At 37.8% G+C, this 27037-nt stretch overlaps 1 protein-coding gene across 3 annotated transcripts in view; it reads left to right on the top strand.

Moving 5' to 3' along the window:
* LRFN5 (leucine rich repeat and fibronectin type III domain containing 5) overlaps nucleotides 1-27037 on the top strand; it is a 215266-nt gene that overhangs the window by 170759 nt on the left and 17470 nt on the right. The window lies entirely within an intron of this gene.

Here is a 27037-nt window from a genome sequence, read left to right as displayed (position 1 = left end):
ATAATTATTACTAAAGAGTTATAAGATAGCAACATCTAACATACCCTTGCCATAAACAAGTGGGTAGGCAATGTGGCCATCATTTTTGCAAATAGATAAATTATTGCAAGTTGTGTATCATAATATCACAAAAATTTGCCTTTCTTGCTCAAAGGCAGTTCGTATAATTCAGAGCGATGAGTTACTTTGTAGGTAACAATATTGCAATGCACTATGTTTACCATTTCAAAGGAAAGTTACGATAATGCATTGCGCTAGGGTGTGTCTGCTGCCTATAATTAAACTGTGAAAATTGGCACCTAAATGCTTATGCTGTATATACTGTATTTTGCATAAAACTAGAAAACAATTCTTATCAGGGACCTTTCAAAGCAGACTTACAATACTAACATATGAATTGTGTTCTGGAAGACTTACTACTCAGGTTACATGGAAATTATTCTAAATATGACTATTGCAGTTATAATAGACTGATTCTAAAGACAATTCTCATTTCTAGTATGAAAGCTAAAAAGTAAAACTATGGGACTTTTTATGTTACATATGATGTTTAGATTTTTCCATAAAATAATTATGCAAAGATTCTCCAATGTGGAAACACAACTTTGTGAAGAAAAAAACATGTTCAAAGGTACTTTTTTTTTTTTAATATAAATGAATTTAAATTAAATAGGTACATCTGATTAACATGGAAACTTATGATGTTTCTTCTTTTTTTTTCATTTTCTAAAGCTGTTCATAACAAGGATTATTTAATAAATAAAAATAAATGCAATTATAATATTAAGTTTAATTTTCACAACCAGATTGGGTGGCTTAAATTTCCAAATGCCACAGCATAGCGACTTTAAAACATCAATTTATGGTACATACAATGTTTATTAGAATTGTATGTTTCACTCCAAGAATTTGACACTTTCAGGGCCTTCCTCATAGGAAATAAAATTGATGGGCACTTGAGAAAGGTCCAAAATTTGGATGTTTTCTTAATGATCAAGTTTTAACATAATAACCACACCTACCTCTGTGCGCTTTGACAGTGCTGGTCTTATAGGCTTTGTTGTAAGTTAATTCAGGGAAAAAGAAAAGAATCTTGATGGAAGTCAGGATATCTTTTCTTTCCAGCTTACTTCCCGTTGCATTTTCTTTTCTAATGCAAATTATGGCTACGTCAATACTCTCCTAAATTTCTGTTTACTATAAATGATCATAATTAGTATACTCTTTTTCGATCTTCCTTTTATATATTGTTGTTAATGTAACCCTATAAGGATATACCTTATGGACAATATCAAGTTATACTGATTTGCTCCCAGGAGTTGGCAGATACCATACTCAAATGCATCTATATTTCTACATTTTCCTTTTTAAATCAAGCATGCATGTAAAGGAAGACAGCTTTCTGATTCCTCATCACCCATCACTATTAATGCAAAATCATTAAAAGGAAATGAACAGTGAGTTTTCTGCTTGCCATACACATTATAACCCATTTTAGGGTGGTTAGGATATGTTAATATGTCTCTTACTATACGGGAACTGTCTTTAATGCAAGCTTAAAACAAGAATCTGGAGTTCATAGGCAGAAAAAGTAGTGCCCGATATACTTATGAAACTAATGTCATTGCATTACTCAATTTACTATCTCCCAACTTCAGAATGGGATAGTTTTAGTCAATATATATTTTTTAAATTATAGTCAATTTAAAGTTTTCAAATAAATTTCTTGCTATAAAGTTCTGACAATTAAGTTTTTGAGTGTGCCACCGTGTGCTTACATTGCAGCACCGTACAAAGAACTCAGTCAGATTTCATAGCCTGGGTATATAAACAACTCAGTCAGATTTCATAGCCTGGGTATATCGGCATCCCACAGCTGTGTCCCCATCGATGTGTGGTGATGTCCCCCTGAGTGTGTGCATTATTGTTGTTGAGTGTTTTGTGTACCATTGTAAGAGTGTTGCGATTTGAATTAGAGCAACAAACATTACATTTCTAGTTAAACTTGCTAAGAGTGGAAGTGAAGTCAGAGGCATGTTAGTACAAGTTTGTAGGATAATGCCATGAAGAAAATGACAGTGTACCAGTGGATTAAATGTTTTTCTGAGGGGAGAGGAAGCATCACTGACAAAGAGAGGTCAGAGAGACCAGTAAGGAGCAGAACTGAGGAAAACACTGCAAAAATTTATCAAGTTATGTGACAGAACCATCAACTATGAAAAGCATAGCAGAACAAGTAAATATTAAGAGAGAAACAGGAAAATCTTGAATGAAAATCTTGGTATGAAAACCGTGTGGCTCTAGCATCACAGCAATGCACCACATGGCACCATCTGTGAAAACCTTTTAGCCAGTAAACAAATAATCGTATTGTAACACACTCTCTACTCATCTGATCTGACTTCCAGTGACATTTTTCTTTATGTGAAGGTAAAGGAAATATTGAAAGGAATATGTTTTGATGAGATTCACATCAAGAGTAATATAACAACAGCTTTCATGACCATTCCAGAACAGGAGTTCCCAAATTGCCTTGAAGGGTAGACTGGGCACTGGTGTTGGTGCATAGCTTCCTGGGGGAGTGCTCTGAAGACGATCATAGTGATATTCAGCAGTCAGGTACATAGCACTTTTTGTAGGATGAATTTGTGAATTTAATTGTCAGAGAAGGTATATTTTATTCATTAGTCAATATGTCTGGTATAGCCTTAGAGCTAATTGTCTTCAGCATCATGCTAGTATAATAAATGGAGTACTACTCTAGACAGTTCATAGGAAATTAAGCTATTTCAAGCAAAAGATAACTGGGTATTGGTCTAGGAAAGTGATTGTGGAGATAAAGATAAGTCTGTGGATTTTGGTTATATTTGCATTTGTGAATCCAAATGATAGGACTGGAGATCTAACCCTAACCCTAAACGTTTTAGCACCTGAGTTAGAGAATGGGGGCCGTGGGGAGCAGGTTTCGTTGGTTAAACAGCACTTCCATTCTACATGTTCTATGTCTGAGATACTTATTAAACACCCAGAGACAGAAGTCAGGAGGCAGGCAGACACAGGGTCTGAGACTGAGATGACAGCTCAGGACAAGAGGTGTATTTGGACGGGATAATACCAGTATAGAAATTATTTAAATGTATGGGGATTGGTAAAATTACTCTTGGTAAGTATGTAGATAATTAAGAATAAAAACTCAAAGAAGTGTTGGATTCTGAGGGAACTCACCAGGCGGAGGAGCAGGTGACAAGGACACCGATGACAGTAGTAAGAAAAAGAATAATAGCACCATCTGCCACTTACTGTGTCCTTACTCTGAACCAATTAACATCCTAAGCATTTTACACTAGTTTATTAATAGACAACTCATTTAATCCTGATGACCCCTTATGCTGTGTTCACATCATCACCTCTATTTTGCAGGAGGAGAATGCAAAGGCACGGAGGAGTAAAGTGTCTTGACTGTGGTGAAGATTTTTTTTTTGCTTGGTTAATTAACAAAAAGGTGCGAGAACACATTTGCGTGTTACTGGAAATGACCTCATAGAGAGAATAGGAAACTGCTGATGTAGGAAAGAAAGAGGATTGACCATTAAAGCTGCGCCCTCGAGAATGCACAAGGCAAGGAAACCTAGAATGCGAAATGCAAGAAAAGAAGTTTGCTTTTGAGGAAAATAGTGTAATTGAAAGGAAAAAAACCAATATGTAAATGTACAGTATGAGTCCGTTATGAATGTAGAATTCGTATAGGAGAAGGTGAGGAGTTCTCTTAGAGTGCTTCCAGTTGTCATCGTTCTTGCTGCTGTTTTCAAGGAGAATACCAAAGGTGACTGATTCGCAAAGAAGACCTGAGTGTATCGTAGGTTTTGCACTCAACACTTGTACAAATTCACATCTGTAGTCCATAAAACTAATGCTTCATGAGCAGCAGGCAAGCCCATGTATCAGGGGCATAAATTGTCTGTCTGCAGAACCTTTGATTCTGGGAAGCAGAATAAGACACGAATAAGTTAAATATTCCAGGAGAAAGAAAGATAGAATTCTATTAAAACTTAAAAACATCTGCCTTAAAATCCAGTAATCTTGAAAGGTTTCGTAGAGGAAACCATATTTTAGCCGATAATCTTTGAATGAACGGGATTTTTAGGGAAATAATTCTGAGGAGAAGACATTCCAGATGAAAATGACCAGGTGAGCAAAGGTACGGCTAGAAATAATAAAGCTGATGTGGCTTAAATGTAGGATGAATAAAGTTACGTAGTAGGATACAATTCCCACAAGATATGAAGGGCAGATGGAGAAGGGCCTCGATTATCATGCTGTGTACAGATTTATTCTATAATACGTGGAGAAATGTGGGGGGATTAGAAGCAGTGGAGTGATGAGGCAATGTATTTGGAAGTAGAGAATGAGCCTCACAGTTTTGTAATTTTGGACTGTATGATATTTAATACCGCTGAATCTCACGGTTTTGTAATTTTGGAATGTATGATATTCAATACCGCTGAATCTAGCTAGCTAGCTACTCTTCAGGCTGGCATAACTTTTTCTTCTGTTATCTTCTTTTCCAAGCCTCAGGCAATGCTTGAGGACAATGCTCTTTTGTACAGTTGGATAAGAATGTCCTAGATACAGGGGTGTATTTTTGACTATTAAATAATAGCTTAATATTTTAACCACTTAGCATCCTGGCAGATTTCCACTTTAAACATATATAACTCCAATGGAGTTCTTGCTCACCAAGAAAATTCTTGATGACCTCTGCCAGTAAGCTTAATAAACATTTCTATAAATGCTTCATTAGTCCTGCTGACTTAAAATAATTTTTTGATTGACCTCTAAAAACCCAAACAGAAAATTCAGTAAAACAGATACTTTTGCTGAAAAAAACCTGTTTTACCTCTTGAGATCTAACCAAATAAAATAGTTACTTTATGAAATCATGTATTACTGTCAACTAATTTTCCTAGTGTATAGAGATCTGCTAGATACATATTAGATAAGTTTCAATAATAATTTTCTCTTAGAAGTCTTTAAGAAATCAAATAGTAGATTCTTTCATCACCCTTTTCCCTATCCCAATAGCTAAGCCTTTCCAGACTGTTGTTTTTTTCCTGTAAGGGAGTTCCCTTCATACTAGTTTTTAACCAAGATCGATATATTGGCATAGAAGTTGTACTTTTTCTTTGACATCAACGAAAAGTAAAATCTTAGGAGCGTTTTCAAGAAAGGAATTGATGTTTATGCATTAGTGTCTCTCTACCTGGTTTCTCAGCAAGTATGAGGACTGGACTGGCTCTGTGCCACTACCATAGTTAGCGGTCTAGACATCTAAGAGAATCATTATCTATAAACCTGTGATCAAAATTTAGATGTTGAATGTAAGATTCTAACCTAATCAATCCATGCATTTCATAGCTAGTCCTTGAATATATGTTATCCATTAAATACTGTGCTATGCACTGGAGATAGAAATTTAAATAATGCATCACCTTTTCCATCAAGGAGCTAAAGCCCTGGTGGGGCACTAACAGGAGCAAGCAACCAGGGGAGGGGTGCACCCTCTTTTGTGCTGGCTTTTCTGACAGTCACTTTCTGACCCATATACTGAACACGTTGTGACCACCTGATACAGGTCAAGCACCAAACTTGTCCGTCTCTGCTCATGGATTTTCTAAGTACTCCACAATTCTTTCCTAATTATTAATGGGTCCTAATAATACCTGACCTTTAGTGAATACTTGGTTTGTGCAAAGCTTTATCTAATTAATTCACATGTAATATTTTAGTTTCACAGTTAATTGAACTGAGTGGTATTCCTGTTGTTACTTTATAGATAATATCTAGAATGAATGGCTTTTGTGATGTGCTCAAGGTCTCACAGCTTTCAGTGTCAGAGTGATAAAATGCCAGTAATTAGCCCCCATCTCAGAATTCTAACTCATTTAAATATACTATATCCCTGGAAACAAAAAAAGAGACAGAAGCTATTACGTTTGTTATTTGTGTGGTAAAATACTTAGGAAATAAATGAAATTATGCAGAATGCCCAGAAACTGCCTTTCCATGGTTTCTGGTTCTTGTCTGTGTATGTGTCTGTGGTGTGTGTGCATGCGTGTGTCTGTGTGTGTGTGTGTTTTTGTGCATGCACATAAATCATTTTTGTCCACCACTAGGTTACCTTTAGCTGGTGGCACTGCGGTTTATAATTCTGATTTCACTGCTGGGTACAACTCATCTTTCCCTTCATCTGTTCAGAGCTCATTCATCCTGACATCCCACATGTTAAACTGTGGTGGAACTTATATTAGGTATGGTGACCAAAGGTGCGTGGTGCATACACCCTGTGCTTGTTCTTATATTTGGAAAGAAACACATATCTGGAAACAAATTATTATGCATTCTTGCAAGTTCTCTACTAGAGGTCTTTAGAAAAGGTTATTAGAAGATAAGGAGATGGCAATTTATGCTCAGTAGGAAAGGATGGTGGAGACCTCTGTAGTGATGAAGAAATTAAGCTGAAACTTGATCATTATCATTGATAATGAGTTAGTCAAGGAGGCAAGGGAGAAGAGATAGTTACACTAAAAATGAAATGAAAGGGCTTGGTGCAGTGGCTCAAGCCTATAATCCTAGCACTCTTGTAGCCTGAGGAGGGTAGATTGGTTGAGCTGAGGAGTTTGAGATCAGGCTGAGCAAGAGCAAGACCCTGTCTCTAGTAAAAATAGAAAAACTAGCCTGGGGGTTGTGGCAGGTGCCTGTAGTCCCAGTTATTTGGGAGGCTGATGAAAGAGAATCACTCGAGCCCAAGAGTTTGAGGTTACTGTGAGCTGTGACTTTACAGCACTCTACTGAGGGTGACAGCATGAGACTCTGTCTCAAAGTAAATGAATGAATGAATAAATAAATAAGTAAAGCAAGCTAAAACATATAAAACTGTGACACTGAAAAAAAATAGAAAGTTGGGATTGAATAATAAACTAGAAGATATTTGCCATACATATAATAGTAAAATTTTACATCCAAATTATGTAAATAATCCCAATAAATCAATACAAAAATAAAAAGCAATAAAATATGGAAACGATTTGAATAAGCACTTTATTCACTATAAGTGACTCTTAAAAGGCCAGTATTCATACGAGAGGATCATCAATCTTATTAGACATCAAGGAAATGCAGAATAAAATTTCACGACCAGATTCCTACTGCTGCGTATCCACTCACACCCAATACACCTGCCTTGAAAAGTGTCCCAAATTCTAAGCACAGTGTGACAGTAGAGCTCACAGGAGAGCTCGTGGCCTGTCAGTACGGTGCACAGTTGTAGTCTGGCGTTTCCTACTTAATATATATGTTTGTATTATGATCTAGCTTTTCCACTCATTGTGTGAATTCAACAGCAGTGCGTGTGTTTGGGTCCTAATATATGCACATGTGCATGTGTATTCACACATATGTACACACGTGTGCACATTCTGGGCCTCTTCTGCCTTCCTCACCTGGCTGAGGCTCTTTGGTCCTCCTTGGGGTCACAACCTTTACCCCCATCTCTGCTTTCTTCTTCCCATGGTGTCCCCCCATGTGTCCTTAAATTTCTCCTCAATAGAGTAACAAGTCAGGTTGGATTAGGAACCTGTCCCATTCAATTACAATGTTTTCTTACCTGATTATGTCCATCATAACTCTGTCTCCAATTAAAGTCACAGTCAAAGGTTCGCTGAACAGGGAGATTCAGGAGCCCAATATACAACCTTTCAGAGAAACGCATAATAGAGTATTTAGTCTATTTAAATTTCATGTAAATACTAACATATTTTGGTTAAATATATTATATTGACCTTGGCTTTTGCTTTCTCTAGTCTATTACACATATTTACCCCCCTTTTCTCTCTTGTCTCATTTTTGGTTAATTATTTTGTTCTTTAGAGTACTGAAAAGCTCACCTTGTCATTCTTATTTCTTTCCTGTGTTAGCTATTATGTTCTATTATATTTTCTTGTTTAACATGTGTTTTTAACTTATTATAGAATAACTAAATTAGTTATTTTGGTATTTTTCAGTCAGCAGACATGCAACAATTTTAAAACTTTTTCTCTGTTTTGATAGAATTTTACTTTTCTCTTGATTTTTTTTTCAGTTTCTTTCTTTTTTTTTAATTAAATCATATCTGTGTACATTAATGCAGTAATGAGGTACAGTGTGCGGGTTTTACATACAATTTGAAATATTTTCACCAAACTGGTTAACATAGCCTTCATGGCATTTTCTTAGTTATTGTGTTAAGACATTTCTATTCTACATTTAGTACATTTCACATGTACCCTTGTAAGATGCACCGTAGGTGTGGTCCCACTGATTACTCTCCCTCCACCCAGTCTCCCCTGTCCCCTCCTACTCCCCCTCCCCTTTCCCCATATTCTTGGGCTATAATTGGGTTATAGCTTTCATATGAAAGATATAAATTAGTTTCATAGTAGGGCTAAGTACACTGGATACTTTTTCTTCCATTCTTGAGATACTTTGCTAAGGAGAATATGTTCCAGCTCCATCCATGTAAACATGAAGGAGGTAAAGTCTCCATCCTTCTTTAGGGCTGCATAATATTCCATGGTATACATATACCACAATTTATTGATCCATTCATGGATCGATGAGCACTTGGGCTTCTTCTCTGATTTAGCAATTATCAATTGGGCTACAATAAACATTCTGGTACAAATATCTTTGTTGTAGTGTGATTTTTGGTCTTCTGGATATATGCCTAGTAGAGGAATTATAGGATCAAATGGCAGGTCTGTTTTTAGTTCTATATCTCTTGATTTTTTTTAAACAGTGTACCATAATTTTGGAACACTTTACTTGAGACATGATTCACATGCCATTAAATGTACTCCCTTGGGCGGTGCCTGTGTCTCGAGTAGGGCACCAGCCCCATATGCTGGAGGTGGCAGGTTCAAACTCAGCCCTAGCCAAAAACTGAAAAAAAAAAAATTATTCCCTTAAATTTACAATCCAGTGGGTTTTAGTATATCCACAGAGTTGTGCAAACATCCCCACAGTCTAATTGTAGAACATTCTTGTCAGCTATAAAAGCATCTCATACTTACTAGCAGTCACTGCCCGTGCCCCACCCCAATCCTAGAAAACCAACACTCTCCTTTCTGTCTCTCTGTATTTGTACATTCTTGACATTTGCATACTAATGGAATCCTATCATTTCAGGTGTGGTCTTTTATCACTGGCTTCTTTAATTTAGAATAATCGTTTGAAAGTTTATATTGTAACATATATCAGGACTTTATTCCTTTTATTGTCAAGTAATGTGCTATTTTGTGGACATCAACCATCTGATCATGTGCACATTTTTGTGTTGACAAGTTTTCATTTCTCTGGAAAATAATTAAGAGTGAAATCACAAGGTCATATGGTAACTGTATAGGTAGCATTTTAAGCAATTACATTTAACCTTTTGCAAAGTGGCTGCACATTTTTGCAATCCCGTAAACAATGTGTGAGGGGAGGTCTTCTCCACATGGTTATGGTTATTTCCTTTCTTTTTTGACTGTAATCGTTCTGGCGTATGGAAAGTGGTATCTCATTACCGATATGATTTTTAAAAATTAACCATCTTTTCATGTGTTTATTGATAATTTGTATAACTTATTTGGAAAATATCTATTCAAGTTGTTTGCCCAATGTTACGTTGGCCTTTTATTATTAAGGTACAAGAGTTATTTATATATTCTGGATGCCTGTCCCATACATGACTAACTTTTCATTTTTTTGTTGGTATATATATACCTTGATGTACAACTGTCTTAATTTTGATGACATCCAATTTGGCCATTTTTTTTTCCTTTATTTTGGATTCAGTGTCATCTTTAGGATTAGCTTTCATGTCTGAGAAATTATTCTACAATCCAAGGTCACAAGATTTCACCTCTGTTTTATCTCTACGTTTTATGAAGTTTGGTGTTAAATGTAGATGCATGATTTAAATTTGGTGTATGGCAGAAGGAAGCACATTCATTCGTTATCATTAACCTTTCTTTCTGCCGGGGACTTCTGACGACAATGAATAGTGTTAACAGGATTTTTTAGGTGCTAGGAGAACAGAAGGGTAATACACTTGGAGGAGTTTCTCATCTTTCATAGGCTCGGGGAGGATATGGTTGAGACTAAGTTCAGGTAATCATTGTAAGGGTTGTAAAGTTATTGCTACTATTAAATTTTCTACTCTTGCATGTCTTAAAATAAGAAGACATTTTACTCCAAGTCATAGTACACGTGGCTTAGCCCAAGGATCTCCAAAGCAAACAAATAAACTATGTGAGCAGGTCCTCCCGTCCCACGGTACCTGCTCTTATTACTTGGTCAGCTGCCTTTCCTTCCACCCACCCGATAACCCTGGGTGGAATTTCATATTATTATGCAAGAGAGGAAAAAAAACCCTGTGCATTTCATTTGAATTTTATCACTACGTTATTTATATGGAACAATCAGGATGAAATGGAAAAGCTCCTGTATCAAACAAATCACAGAATTTAAAGTCATCACTTCATTAAGGAGTGGCATTGAAGTCTGTGGTCCCCGACGCCCAGGCCAAGTGATGGAGCAGTGCTGGTGCTGGTCCATGGCCCGTTAGAAACTGGTAGCACAGCAGGTGTTGAGCTGCAGGTGAGTGTTGGCAGGGCCCCTGTCACTCACATCACTGCCTGCAGGGACATCAGCAGGGGGGTTAGATTCTCACAGGAGCAGGACCCCTGCCGTAAACTGCACCTGCGCGCGAGATCTGGAGTGCCCGCTGCTTATGAGAATCTAACGTCCCCGCCCTCATCCTGGTCCGAGGAAAATTGTCTTCCATGAAACCAGTCACTGGTGCTGAAAAGGATGGGACAACTGAGATAAGTGAGAAACTGAATGTGATGGCTTTGAACACGTGGCTGACTTAATCTCTAAAGAACGACAGACAGACATCTAATACATCATCTCTTAAAGGATCTGTTAGCAATCTTATGTAATGAATTCAGGATAGGACCGAGACCACATTTAGATGAAAAATATTAGATTATATATTATACAGATGAACCAAGTGCTCTTATTTATGCAGTTGTCAATACAATTTGCCTTATGTGGTGAGATGCAGTCTCCAAATCACACAGATTTCCTAAAAGTACCTTGACAAGATTATTGCTATAGCCTTTAATTATATAAAGACCAATCTCTTAAAATCCATACAGAAGTTCAATTATGATACGAGACTATTTTCAATGGTTTCTACCATACCATTTAGAAACATAGGCTTTGGGTTCAAACATATATGTGTTTGAAATCATAGCTGTAGTTTTTACAGCCCCATGACGCTTAATGACTTAAACTTTAAGTTTAATAATAATTATAAAACATAGTAGTGCCATTTTAATGTCATTTAAATATTTTAGACATGTACACACCTCATGTATATGCACACTTGGTAGAAATAAAGGTTTAAATCAAAAAGCTCTAACTTAAAAAATAGACATCTATGTATTACGGAAATCAAAATCTCTATATTTCAACTTATTTTTACCTGATTTTTGAATCCTTTCCATTTTTTTATCCAGAACGTCAACTACTATTTTTGTCAGGACGAGGTGACAAGTCTTTAATGTCAGTACAACTTGGTGTGGATGTTCCCACGTACCTGCCCATCACGCCAGCTGATTCCCACGTGACCTCAGACGGCTACATTGTCGTCTGCTCAGACGTTTTGTCCCGACCTGATTCCTGCCTTTGTGTTCAGTGATAAAACGATAACTCCCCCCATTCAGACCTGTCGTATGTGTCCGTCCCCCTCCCCGTCTCCCCTGCTCCCTGTCTCCCCTGCTCCCCGTCTCCCCTGCTCCCCTCCCTCCCCGCGGCCTTCTTTATCACGTGCTGCTGGATAAATTGCTTTATTTCTTCTTTATTGCTGCCATAATAGTAAAAAGAGCTTTTGTGAGGGAGAAGGTCTTCCAAGAACATGGATGGGATGTGAAGGACAGATTTCCTCAACTCCTGAAACCCGTGAAAGCCTTTGCTATGATTTTTTCTTTATAGTCACATGCTATCCCTGTGTACACACTTGCCATTGTATTCTTTTTTCTCATCTTCTTCTATGAAGGAAACAAAAACTAAAAAAGCAACAGCAAGGTAGGTGTGGATAGGGTACCTTAAAAAAGTTTTTTTCATGACCTGGGCCTTCAGGAGCGTGTGAGGTAAAAATTAATTCTGCCTTACTTCTTCCTGTCTGTCTGTCTGCCTGCTAAATAGGGATGTCAAGTTGATCAACAAGAGATGAGGACAAAGAATGGGCCATGAAATATACATAAAGGGATTAAAGGATTGTAGGAAAAAAACAAAAATAACCTCATTGAGTAGAGTAGTAGTTTAAAGTATGATGCTCCCTCAAATGTAGCACAGATAAAAATAAAGCAATGAATAAATGTTGCCAGACCATTAATGGTTCTTATAAATCAGTTCTTTAAAAGTGGCTTCAAAGGACACATAAAAATGAGCCCCTGAGAACCTACTGACCCGCGCCCTGCGAGGCTGTGCCCTGGAGTGTGGTGAACACTCATCGCCCTCCATGGCTCCTCATGGCCTTAGTGGTGTCTGTGTGGATGAAATGGGAAGAAGCGTTTTTTTTTTTTTTTTTTTTTTGTTTTTTTGAGACAGAGCCTCAAGCTGTCCCCCTGGGTAGAGTGCCGTGGCATTACAGCTCACAGCAACCTCCAACTCCTGGGCTCAAGCGAGTCTCCTGCCTCAGCCTCCCAAGTAGCTGGGACCACAGGCGCCCGCCACAACGCCCGGCTATTTTTTGGTTGCAGCCGTCATTGTTGTTTGGCGGGCCCGGGCTGGGGATTCGAACCCGCCACCTTAGGTGTACGTGGCTGGCGCCTTAGCCGGTTGAGCTATAGGCGCCGAGCCGGGAAGAAGCGTTTGAGTGAAGACCATTGTTATTCACTGGGACACTTTGATTATTTCCTCAATATTTTAGTAATTTGGAACATTTTTTGTGAAATATGACTTTCATAATGAAAAGTGTATAGGGTTTGGCATGATACCTCATGCCTGTAACCTTAGCATTCTGAGAGGCTGAGGTGGGTGAGTTCAAGATCAGGAGTTCAAGATCAGCCTGAGCAAGAGTGAGACCCTGTGTCTAAAAAACTAATGGGGCCTGTGGCAGGCACTTGTAGTCCCAGCTACGCAGGAGGCGGAGGCAAGAGAATTACTTGAGCCCAAGAGTTTGAAGTTGTGGTGAGCTGTAATGCCATGGCACTCTACCAAGGGTAACAAAGTGAGACTCTGTCTCAAAAAAAGGAAGAAAAGTGCATAAAACACACACGTGCAGTACGGCGTGTGATTATGAAATGAATGCTGTGTAGACTGCTTCTCAGATAGGAAATTAGACATGCCGGTACCCCAGACCCTGCTTCTGTGGAGACCATATCCCCTCCTTTCTCTGCCAAATAAAACTTTATGTTAATCGCTTGACTTGCTTTCATTTATGGTTCCATCACCTTTTGAATTTTCCGTTGGTTTTGAAATTCATACATATGTAACTAGAGTAGAGTTTATTGATTTGTGTCTATCTTCTTTTGGCAGTGTTATACTTGTGAATAACCCATTGCTACCTGGAGCAGCAGCCACTCATTCCCATTGCTATATAGTAGTTCCTTGTTAATTATAATTTACGTTTTCATTTTACTTTGGGTAGAAAACATGGTTGTTTATGGTTAAGGGTTATGACAAACAGTGCTGGTGAAAATACTTTCCTTAGATCTCCTAGGCCCATGTACAACACCACAGGTCTGTTAGGGAGTCTCTGTTTTCCTAAGCAGCAAAAGCTCTCAGGGCAAAATTCTCCTGGACAAGTAAACTTACTTTTGTGGGATCTTACACGGTACCCTTCATTGTGTTATCCTTATACAGGTTTTAAAAAGTTTTCATTAGTATTTCTGTTTAAAAGAGATTCCAAGTTATCTATCCCAACATTAACAAAATAAAAATTCTATCAAGTGTTATATTTCTATACAAGTTTTATATATACTTGTAATTATAGCACACATCTAATTTTATAGTTCACTTTAAATACAAATATAGGTATGGATATTACTTTTCTATGATTATGAAGTTAACTGAATTTCAAACAGTGCACAGTATACAAGCATTATCTCCCCTTTTAGAAGTCTGGGCACATCTTAGCTGAACCTTCTGCCAATGGCTGCGATGAAGGTGTTGGCCTGATTGAGCCTTCATTTGGAGGCTTTAATAGGGAAGACCTCACAGGTTGTTGGTAAAATTCAATCCTCACTGCTGTAGAATCATGACACTGCTTCCTCAAACTCAACATGGGAATGAGAGAGAGACTCAACGCTTCAAGGATTGGTTGGACAGTCTTCTGAAAGACTCACCCAATATGCCCTTCTCTCAGAATAGCTTGCTTTTTATTAACTCAAAAATCAAATAATTGAGTGTCTTGTATCTGCAAAATCCATTCACTGTTGCCACTTAATAATATCGGTTAGAAGCCAGTTGTAACTTTTACCTACACTCCATCCATGGGTGGAGATTACACAAGAGTGTACACCAGGGCGTGGGAATGACAGGGATATCTTAGAATTAAGATGACTATACACTGTAGCACATATTTTCTCACTATTATTTATTTATTTTTTTTAGAGACAGAGTCTCACTTTGTCACACTCAGTAGAGTGCTGTGGCATCACAGCTCACAGCAACCTCCAGCTCTTGGGCTTAGACGATTCTCTTGTCTCAGCCTCCCAAGTAGCTGGAACTATAGGTGCCCACCACAATGCCTGGCCATTTTTTTGTTGCAGTTTGGCTGGAGCTGGGTTTGAACCCACCACCCTTGGTATATGATGCTGGCGCCCTACTCACAGAGCCACAGGTACCACCTTATTTTCTAATTATTTTTAAGTGTCAAGTATTTTTCTTAATAGCATTATATTCCAACTGATCAAGATACTATAATTCACTTGAGTGCCAGACTGTCAGTATATTTTCAGGTTGTATTTTTCTATTTTTAAGACTTTAACAACTCTTGCATTGTCTGGAAAATATATGGACCTCATTTGTCTCAGCCAAAAGTCAGCATTTTTTGGAAACTGTAAAACAGGAGGGGTGAGTGGATTATTAAAAATTGATCTGGTTCTATTTCCAAAACCCTAGAGATAAATAATAAATACTATATTTATCTCCTTAAAAAAAGGTTTGTGTGAGTAGCTTTGGCAATGGCAACTGAAAAATAGTCATCATCAAAAAAAATCATTATACTGTATAATAATAAATAAATAACAGTGGGAAAACCCCAAATTTAGACAATAGAGTGTTATCAAAAAATTTAAAATGACATAATACTGTCTGCAAACTAGCCATATTTATTACATTATTCATGGTCTGTATTCTCACAGATTTTTTTTTTTTTTTATTTTTTGTAGACAGAGTCTCACTATGTTGACCTGGATAGAGTGCTGTGACATCACAGCTCACAGCTACCTCTAGCTCTTGGGCTCAAGTGATTCTCTTGCTGGAACTAAGTAGCTAGAACTACAGGCACCCACCACACCGCCTGGCAATTTTTTTGTTGTAGTTGTCATTGTTGGTTGGCAGGCTTGGGCCGGGTTCCAACCTGTCAGCCTAGGTGTATGTGGCCGGCTCCCTAACTGCTGAGCTACAGGCGCCAAACTTCTCCAGATCTTAATATCAGTATCTTGTTTATTTCAGTATTTCTCCACCTGTGATCTGAACAGGACAGACAATTTCAAAAATAGATTATTCAATGTCAAATTCCTTATCATTTCTCATGACATCCTGACCTCTTTCCCCCTGTATTTCATATTCTCGTTAGTACTGCCCCATCCTTGTTAATTATAATTTATGTTTTCATTTTACTTTGGGTAGAAAATGTGGTTGTTTATGGTTAATGGCCTTTATATTTATGGCATTTACCTATGCCCAAACTGAGGAAGTCGACCAACATTTGAGTTTACCCCTCGCACTTAACCAATGACCAAGTCTGAAACTTATTTTTATCTTACATTCTGTACTTAGAGAATATCTTTATTTGACTCAATAGGTAACAATTTATAAAATTTTCTTTGGTTAGCTTGATACTTAATAAAATTTCCTAACTAACTTACTATCAAGAAATACTTTAGGGATTGAATGGCTAGTGCTAACCCTGCTCACTGATAGATGAAAGTATTAACTATGTTTACGCCCTTTGATCCTCACAAAATATTTGTTTTTAACTATTTTGTTATAGCTTAGAGTAATGCCTGTCAGCAACCTCTCTATTAATAGAGTTTTTATGGTTATGACTCACTGTTAACATGGACGTTTAGTATGAAGGGAATCTAAGTTAGGTTAAACATTATTTTAGGATTTTATAGAAAATATGTGCATACACTTTTTACAAATATATCTGAAGTATCTACCATCATACAGACTTGAATATTCATTACGTTTCATTCTAGTCATTTTGGCATATTTGTATTTGATACCGTTACGTGTATGTTTGAAACTGTCAAGACTTATTTGCTTATGAATAGAAGAGTCTTTTCTTTTTTTGTCCATTTTAATAACATTGAAGGAATGTGTTCGATATATTTAAAAATGGTTCCCAAATCTTCTATTCTCAAACTCTCGGTTTTAACAAATTTCCCAGGTCATGCCCTCGACACTGCCTGCTGCTTGACAGAGATTGCTTTCAATGACATGAAAGCTTCCATATGGTATTAGTTAGTCAAAATATTTCTGTAGGAGTACTGCCGGAACTTTCCACCCGCACACATATTTAGTATTTAAACCTTCAGCAAAATTCATTTTTCTCCTCCTATGTATCTGTCTTTATTTTCCCATTATTTTTTTTCAGCTTTGCTGAATCTCGGCTATTCAATTAGATTGTCTGTTGGAAATAGGGTATTTTAATGCCCACAATAATATCAAGAAAAAGTCTAACGTCCATCTTTGTGATGAATTATTTGTGTTTGTAAATGCCTACATCCTGTCATTCTTCTCTGAGCTAACGATCATCCTTTCTGAGTGTGCTTCCTTGATTGCTATGGCAACGGCACACGAGAGCCAGTGTAACCACAGGGACTACAGTTACAAGCAATGTTACGTCGTACCTCAGGGAAACTGAGCTACAATGGATAGTGTGACATCTTAACATCCCAGAGATTCACCTTTCAGAATTTCAAGGAAAATGTGCGTGAAGTACCAAGTCATTTACCATATTTGAAACACCGATGATAACATTCACATTTGTATTGTAACTTTTATTTATAACCTTTATCATGCCCTTTCAAGTTGTCATAAATCAATGTGAATTCTGGAGAGGGAGCTGCCATATTCACAGAAATAGGAACAAAACAGGGTCTTCTAGTACGCTGAGATAGGAGGATGGGGACCTCGCTGCATTCCACATCTGTGACAGTGTTCCATGTCTGGACCTAACCTCTCCCCTGGGTCCCCTGAAACTGGATGATCCTGCCGTGAGATGCTGGGGAACCTGAGATGATAATCCCAGGTTGGGGTCTTAGGTGCCTAATCACATGCTTAGACCTTTGCTGAGATTCATATTCCTCATTGGTGACGTGGGGCATAAGCTCTTTCTACCTTGACCTCGTGCTTGCCACAAGGCCTGGACATGGTGGGGCAAACTTCTCCGGTGGGACATTGAGGCAGAGAACAGCATGACAGCACGGCAAGCGAGATGATCTTTATCTGCAGAACCCTTATCTCTGTTATTTATGTAGAAGCCACTGTTTTACACAGAATATCGCCTCTTTCTGTCTTTTCTCTGGTCCTCTCTCCTCTTCACACAGTGCATTTTAATTCACTTTTATCAAGCAGAGGGGCCTGACTGACCCTTGTTTCATAGCACTGTTAAAAGCTGCCCCTTGGGAAACTCATCTTTAGTACAAAGTGGATTATCAAGTTCTTTGTCACAACAGATAACCGTCTGCTCCCCAGATTCAATATACGTATCCCTTAGAGCAGTGGTGCTTAACCTACCAATACCACAGCCCTTTAATACAATTCCTGTGGGTCGAGACCCACAGGTTGAGAACCACTGCCTTAGAGGCGTCACTGGCTTAGTTAGTTAAAGTTTTAAATATCAGTTATTCTCCACTTTTCTGTATACATCACTTTCTCCTTCCCAAATATTTCCTGCTTCTTTTTGAGCATTCCTAAAGAGAGCTCGCAGTCAGTGGAAATTAATTTCAAAGCACCATTTGCCACTTGTGCCAGCTGACGCAACCCTAACTGCTGCGTTCCGTGACCCCGGGGAATCTTCACACAGCCTCATAGTCCTGGGCTGCTCCCAGTGGCTTTTTCTCCTCAAGGTATTTTCTTCTGCAAGAGGGAAAACTTTCGCCTTCACTGCTCCTAGTAGAACCTATTCTCAGGGTCCGTGGGTTCTTAAAAACAATATAGTCTCTGTGGGGAGAATTTCTAGTAGACAATGGTAGGTGACAACCCAACTAATACTGATGGGAGAATACTGAGACCTCTTTATATACAAAATAGAAAAATCACTTCTCTTTCTATGAAGTGGGATTTAAATACTTAAAAGAATCGGCATTCTGGATTAAAGCATTCAGGTGACTTTAGTCATGTCTCCACATACCAAGAAAAATGTATGGCTTGTTGGTAAATGTATCGTTTCCATTGCTTTCCGAGTGTTTTTAAGTTTTTACCATAATAATCAGTCAGCATATTTTTTAAGCAGTTCAGTTATGAAGAGAGACCAAGAAAACAAATGGGTAGTTGATTGGATGAATTGAAAGAGTCATTGTCTTTGTAAGAATTAACAATCTTTTTTGTGAAAGTGCTATGTGATCAGAAAAACACAATATAAACAATATTTGCCACTACCAACCCGTCACTTTAGGAAGAGCATGGGCTTGCAAAATAGATTCATCTCTTCAGTAAACCTATCGTTTTGTTTACCTTATGTATAATCTTGGGGGAGTTTCTTAAATTTGACTTTATCTTATACAATGGGAATAAAAATAACTATTTGCAGTTGAGTAAGGATTAAATAGGATTTGATATAATATGTATGATACTACAAGCCCATTTTAGCTTTCTCATATTGCCGGGATCCCACCCACAGGGCAGGGTCCTTTGATACCCGTGGAGCTAGCTGCGATCCACTGAAGAAACGTAAAGTTAGAAACCACAAGAGACAAAGAGACAAGACACACAGAATAGAATTTTCAAAGTCAGCGCACAGGGGACCGCCACCTGTTTGTGGGGTTCCAGTGAGTGGCCCGGACTGTTTGTTCCAGTCAGCTTTTATTGAAGGCTGTTTGCTTGTTAGCCCAGAAGGTAAGCTGAGGAAGGGGGCAAAGACGCCAGCAGTTTCCCTGAGCAAGCTTATCAGCTTCTGTTGTTTCTATAATCATTCACTTTAAGGGTCTGAGAAGTCTTGAGAAATCTGGAACCTGAGCCTGTGTATGGGCCGGCTCCTGAGATCACACACACAGATACCTGGGGGGGGGAGGGGGGGTGTTAATCCCTGCTAGTCCACTCTGAAGTGAAACACGACTGGCCTCAATCTCCTCCTCTCATCTCCACCACAGAGGGTCCTAAGGGATATAAGCCCTCCTGCCCATATTTTAGGGCTCAGGCTATTCCCTTGATTTCTACCCTGGCCAAATGCAAATCTCCACAATAGGCAGGAGACAGTCTAGTTACTGTTCCTTGCTAGGCCTTTCACAGGGCTTCCTCTGTGGTCAGTATTCCTTCAGAGTGTTCACAACTCAGCAGGGGTGTCTGCAAGCTGTATCCCCTACAGGCCAGGCTTCTAGGAAAAGCAGGAAACTTGCTCAGATAAAAAATTAAGCAGCTGGTTTAAAGGTAAACTAGCTGACTTTTCTTTATTCTGCCTTGCTCAGTTTGTTTCTTTATTTTTCCATTTTTCTGGGGGTGTTTTCCCTTGCTAAGAATGGGGTCTTTAGTCCCCATTCTGCCTGCATCATTTAAGCTAATAAAATTAATATAATTTTTTTTGTTGCTTTTTTTTAGAGACTGTCTTATTTTATCGCCCTTGGTAGAGTGCTGTGGCGTCACAGCTCACAGCAACCTCCAACTTCTGGGCTAGGCAATTCTCTTGCCTCCCAAGTAGCTGGGACTGCAGGTGCCTGCCACAATGCCCAGTTATTTTTTGTTGCTATTTGGCCCAGGCCGGGTTTGAACCCGCCACCCTTGGTATATGGGACTGGTGCCCTTCCCACTGAGCCACAGGTGCTGCCATAAATAATAATAAAAAAATACATTTAAAAAAATCTCTGTATATAGACATCACCTCAATTTTAGAAAGCCAATATTTTTGGAAACTTTTGTACATCTGCAAGTTAAGAGGGAACATGGCAAGTTTTCCACTCTGGGAACTGGCTTATTATAAGTTATCACAATCTGAAGTTTAGTTTCCTCATCTAGAAAATAAACAGACAATTACTTCCTTTATGTTTTCCTATGTTCTGTGAATGGTAACTATTACATTTTTAATTATTTACTTTGTTTATGTAATTAGTCATTTATCTGTAGTCACTTTATATTAATAATACTAATGTGTTTATGTCATGTTAAAAATGCATATATGTTATACACACATGGAGACCAAAAATTCCAGAATGCTGTATTCAGAAGTCACACACCTCTTTGAACTTGTACATGTAAATATAAAAAGGTATTCTAAGTAAAAACGTTCAGTACCATCTGTTTTAATTGTGTATACACTTTTTCTTTACAGATTCCAACCAAAGTTTATTAGATTCCAGAAAAGTACTTTGTAAATGTTGAAGGCGCTCATTACATCTTTCTCAAAAAAGTAATGAAAGAATAAATGGATTAATGCATGGCTGAATTTCAAGAATTTCAGTGTGGTTAGGAATTTTACTAGTGACTGTTGCAATTAAGGACCAGAAGATAATTGATCTACGTAATATATGTCATATTTTGAGACTTGCACTTAACAGGTTCAATCTTAATGTCCTCCTATGTGTTTTTTTTCCTTTTCATAAATTTTTTACTTTGAAATAATTTTAGATTTACAGAAAAGTTGCAAAGATAGTATACTTTCTGTAAACGTCTCACCCTGTTTCACCCATTGTTAATATGATACATTTGTCAATCTAAGAAACTGCTATTAGTACATAACTATTAACTAAATTCTAGACTTTATTTTTTCATTGATTCTTTAGAGTTTTCCAGATGTATAATCATATTATCATATCATGGAAGGGGAGGTGACTTGCATCTCTTTCTTTTTCTGATTGTGTTGATTAATATTTGTCCTTGATATTCATTAGTCTGGGCAAAAGGGCCACTGCGTGAAAAGACAGAGTTCTGCTGAACAATGGCAAGGCAGCTCCAGAGGAGCCCCATAGTTTTCCTTTAACTCAATGTATAAATCGCTACCATATTGGTTTCTGCAGGGAGTAGATTATGCTCTCAGTTGGTTGTAAAATCCAAATTTGCTTTTATATTCCATCCTGGTTGCCCAGTAAATACTGATTCTCTTGAGTGGATGTTATGTAATAGCCATGAGCTGAATGATGGATGCAGTGCTGGAAAATCATTTTCTAGTTTGTGTGCGATAGACTCTGCTTTATTTATAAATGTGTCACCTTGTGTCTGAAAGGAATTTGCTTCAAGGAACATAGAGAGATGGGTAAATAGCGAAAGAGCTGCAGCTGCATCACTCTTTGCTGAGTGACAGCCCCACTCAAAGATTTAATAAAAACCTGTCTGTGTTGCTTGCATTTAACTATTTAGAGAAAGCAAAAGACAGACCATGACTGAAACATGAAAAAAACTTAACTAGATAAATATAAGGATGTTGTGTTTGATGATATTTATTACTATTTAAATTATTAATTCCAGAAAAACATGGCAACTAGTCTTCTATTCACCTTATTATTTCCAAGTAGTTATGTATCCATTACAGGGGTCCTCAGACTTTTTAAACAGGGGGCCAGTTCACTGTCACTCAGACCGTTGGGGGGCCAGACTGTGGGCCCCAGGATGAGTCAGCTGCTAAGCAGGACAGGTAGTGGCGGCAAAAACACCCGGCGGGCCGGATAAATGTCCTAGGCGGGCCACATGTGGCCCTCTGGCCGTAGTGTGAAGACACCTGGATATGTCAAGTATTAGTTAATATTTGTGCCAAGTGAAAACTATGCCTTTTTACATGAACCTTTACCTCCAGTATTTTACAAATTTTGAAATTTTTGTCCTAATAACTTTAGAAAACTCATTAAAAGAGTTTATATGCTGGCTTTCATTACTGAGAGGTCTCAAGTAGAAATAAACGTAGAGTTGAGTCATCCATATATTATTCTACACGTACCTTCTAAATCATCGTATCCTCAGGGACGTGTTCCTATCACCCTATGATGAAAAGCAAATCAGGTGATGAAATAGAAAATGACGATGCGTGTTTCTAAAACATGGGTGAGCTCTAATTAACTACAGACGATGTGCTATTTCATATGTTCTCCTTTTAAAACTAATGTTTGGAAAATAATGAAAAGCCTCTATTCCTTTTTAGAAAAATTGGTCACCTTTTAATTATTACTGAACTGTTGCAAGAACAGTGAGAGTTTCTTCATACCTTTTGCTCAAATTCCCAAATATTCAAATTTACCATATTTGCTTCCCTCCCCCCTTTTTATTGGAGGGACAGTCTCACTATGTTGCCCTCGGTGGAGTGCCATGGTGTCACACAGCTCACAGCAACCTCTAGCTCTTGGGCTTAGGGGATTCTCTTGCCTCAGTCTCCTGAGTAGCTGGGACTATGGGTGCCTGCCAAACGCCTGGCTATTTTTTGTTGCAGTTTGGCCAGGGGTGGGTTTGAACCCACCACCCTCAGTATATGGGGTCAGCACCCTACTCACTAAGCCACAGGTGCCACCCACCTTCTACTTTTTTTTTTTTTATCTTCTTTACTCTCTCTCTCTCTCACATACATACAGTATATATATATAATTAGATATAATTACATATTTAAATTATGTATATGTGATTTATTATGCACTATGTTTTATGTTATAATAGATATATAAATCAAACTTGATCTGGGATTATCTTTGTTGCAAGATTTTTATTTTGAATTCAGTTTATTTGATGAATATGCTATTTTTACGTCTTTCATGGTTTCTTTCCTCTGTTCTCTTGTGTTAGTAAATTGATAATTTGTATTTTATGATGAATGCAGCCATTTCCTCTAAGCTATGGAGTTTATCGGCATAACTGGGATTTCTACTAATGTCTCGTTTTTATTCTCATTGGTAATATTTTCTTTTCTTTTTTAAAATTATCTTGCTGGTTTAGGTCAATGTTGTCAACCTCTTCTAAAATCCAACTTTTGATTTTGTGTATTTTTTCTACTATTTGATTTCTGCTCTTAGGTTGATAAGTTCTTTTTTCTGTTTTCTTTGGGTTTGATTTGCTTTTTTATTCTTTGCTAGCTTTTTATATATCATGTTTTTATGACTGATTTCAAAGCATATTTTGTTTCAGTCTGACCCACCATAAAAACATAGATGCACCACTTTTTTTTTTTTTTTTTTTTTTTTTCAGTTTTTGGCCAGGGCTGGGTTTGAACCCACTACCTCTGGTCTATGGGGCTGGCGCCCTACACTTTGAGCCACAGGTGCCGCCCTAGACACACCACTTTTTATAACATGAGTTGTGCTTTGTTTTCTTTTCATTCATCTGAAAACATGAGCTCTTTTTTTCTTGTGATTTCTTTTTCTTCAATGCATATGATTTTTAATTTCCAAAACGTTTAGCGTTTCTTAAATGTTTTGCTTTTATTTGTTTATACTGAAATGTAGTGTGGTTGGAGAATATGTTTAGTATGATTTAAATTAAAAGCTTTTGATAATTAAGGTCAGTTATACAGACTATCTTGGTAAGATTCTGTGAGCACAAAAATTATATGTATTCTGCATTTATTAAAGTTGTGTTACATAACTGTAAATTAGATTGGGTTGGTTAAAAGTGTCGTGGTTCTGTGCAAATCCTTTGCAGCTGTTACTCTAATTTTTTGGTCAGTTTATTCTGTCAGCTAAGGAAAGGGAAGAGTTTGTATCAGGGGTCCTCACACTTTTTAAACCGGGGGCCAGTTCACTGTCCCTCTGACCATTGGAGGGGGAGACCCGGGCCCCGGGCTGAGTTGGCTGCTAAGCAGGACAGGCAGCAGCAGCAAAAACACCCCAGTGGGCCAGATAAATGTCCTAGGCGGGGCCACATGTGGCCCGTGGGCCATAGTTTGAGGACGCCTGGTTTGTATCTACAATTATAATTGTGGATTTAAAAAGAAATCCACAGTGTTTTCACAGTGAATTCATTTTTCTATATACACTGCCTGTTTATGTTTGGTATATTCTTTGTCTTCCTCTAATTTATAGGCAAGCAGATTTTTTTTATGCTCAGTGTTTTTATTACTTATTTTTTTATGCCTTTCGCAATTTCAGCTGTCCATGTTTTTATTTTCAAAGTATGTTTTTTAATGATTTATCTAGGACCTATTTTAGGCAAATTAACAATCTTTGCCTTTAATTTTACATTCCATTTATGTTTGAGGTTTTTGATATATTATAGGATTAAAGCTGCCATCTAGGCATTGATTTTATATTTTCCCAAAAGGTCCATCATCTCTATTCTTTTGATACTGGTGAACTTCTTTCATTATCCCTTACCTGTGATAATTTTTTTAGACTTTTTTACCTGTAAATATTTTTAAGCTCATTTTGAAGGATAGTTTTGTTAGTTATAAAATTCTTCATTATAGATTATTTTCCTTTTTTATTTGTGAATTTTAAATATGTTGTTCTGTTGTTTGGCCTTAATTATTTGTGAATTCAGAAGCAGTTTGTGTGGTTATTTTCCATGTAAGTGTTGTCTTTTTAATGGTTTTTCTCTTTCTATTTGGCAATCAATATCTGGATGTAATTGCTTTAGTGTTTATTGCTCCTTGATCTTTTTAGATCATTAATGTCACCAAATCTTTAATATTTTCAGCTGTTATTACCTCCAATAATTATTTTAACCCATTATCCTTTTCCTGTTAGGAATCCAATCATGATTATTTAAGTACAATCCCTGATATTTCTGACTTCCTATTCTGTTCATTTAGCTTTTCTTATTTGTCTGAGTTTAGACTTTTTTCTGTTAGTCTTCAAGTTCGCTGACACTTTTTCTTCCGTGTACACTCTTCTGTTAAGTACATTTAATGATTTCTTTATATTTCAGAGCATTTATATTTTAAAAATTGTTTCCACATCTCTGCTGCTCCCAGCTACTCTGGAGGCTGAAGCAGGAGTATCCCTTAAGTCCAAGGGTTCATGACCTAAGCAACGTAATGAGACCCTTGTCTCTAATTTATTAGTCAGGCCTGGTGGCTTGAGCCTGTGGTTGTAGTTACTCAGGAGCCTGAGGTGGAAGGATTGCTTAAATGCAGGATTTCAAGGCTTCAGTGAGCTATGATTGCAGCACTGCCCTCTAGCCTGGGGAGCAGAGCAAGAGGTCATCTTGTGTGTGTGTGTGTGTATACACTTATCTGTAGATACATCACCTCCACTGTTCTCCATCCATTTTTAAAGGTTTGTTTCCTCTATCTGATTTTGTTGTCCTGTAGCCAAAAGAGAATATCCTTTAAATCTCCTTTAGCACAAGTCTGGCAATAATGAAAGTCTTGTTTCCTTTAAAAAGTCTTTACCTTATTTTCATCTTCTATGAATGTAACTCCACTTAGGATGAGGAGTTTCCCTTCCGTCCTGCCTTATCTCGAGACCTTCGCCGCCTCTTCCATCTCCTTCTACTTACAAAGGGAAGTCAGCAAGGAGGCAGCGGCCTTCCCTACTGTTCAGGTGCACTCTGCCCATTCCTGTGACTGCTTCTGAGACAGCTTTTCTCGGGTTATCAGCAGTTTGATTATGGTGTGTCTTGGTGTGATTTTCTTATGTTGAGTTTGGTTTGTGTTATAGATTAGTATTCTTCATATAATATTTGGAAAATTGTCTTTATTTTTCATATACATTTCTTCCTCACTGCTGTCTACCCATACTGGGTTGTACGTGTGTGTGTGTGTGTGTGGGTGGGTGGGCACGCTGAGCACACGTGTACGTTTCTGTGTTTGACTTCTAAATATTATCCACAGCTCATGCTCTGGATTTTTGCTCCCTTTCCTTTCATCCCTTTTCTTCAGTGTTTGAAGGTGGTTGGCATCTTTTATGACCCTATCTCCACCTCCATAGGTTACTGAGGTTCTGGCTTCATGAACTCTCTCCTCTCTGATACGCTGCCCCACTAATTCAGGCCACCTGAGTCCGTTCTCCAGCCTCCATTGCTTCAGTTTAACAGGACAATTCGTGCTTGGCTTGTTTCCCCTCCCTCTGCTGTGGTTTGGACAGTGTCTCCAGGAATGAACAGAGGGTTCACTATCCTCAGGATTACATGTCTGTGTTCGATCGGTTCCAATACCTAAAAACTGTGTTTTATGTACTTTTGTACTTTTGCCATTGTTTGTTGTGGAAGAGCTAGTCCAATACTTGTCATGCACAGAAGATTTTACCTATATTCATTGATAAAGATAATTCTTCTTAATTACAACCACATTGAATATGGTATAAACTAGGCATATAAAATTCACTGTTACAAAAAATAGACTCTATATAGAAAACTAGGCACAGTATTTCTGGTAAAATTCCATATCTCACATTTATGTTCAAATACAATTTGAGTGATTTTCGCAGCTATTATCCCTACTGGTGTTTAAGATTTCATGCAAGGCGTGAGAACTTTAATCACATATGTAGTGTTTCTATTTTTTGAAGATAGATTTCAATAGCATATACTCAAGATCAAATTGCAAAATGAAATTATCAAAGTGTTTGTTTTCAAAATCAAATTTGGATGAATATCTATGCATTAAGATTTTGAGGGAAAGAAAACAGAGTATGGTATCGTGTTG

The sequence above is a fragment of the Otolemur garnettii genome, unplaced genomic scaffold, assembly GCF_000181295.1.
Source record: "Otolemur garnettii isolate 467f Iridium unplaced genomic scaffold, OtoGar3 scaffold00054, whole genome shotgun sequence".
Classification (NCBI taxonomy): Eukaryota; Metazoa; Chordata; class Mammalia; order Primates; family Galagidae; genus Otolemur; species Otolemur garnettii.
This window is presented reverse-complemented; position numbering and strand designations above follow the sequence as displayed.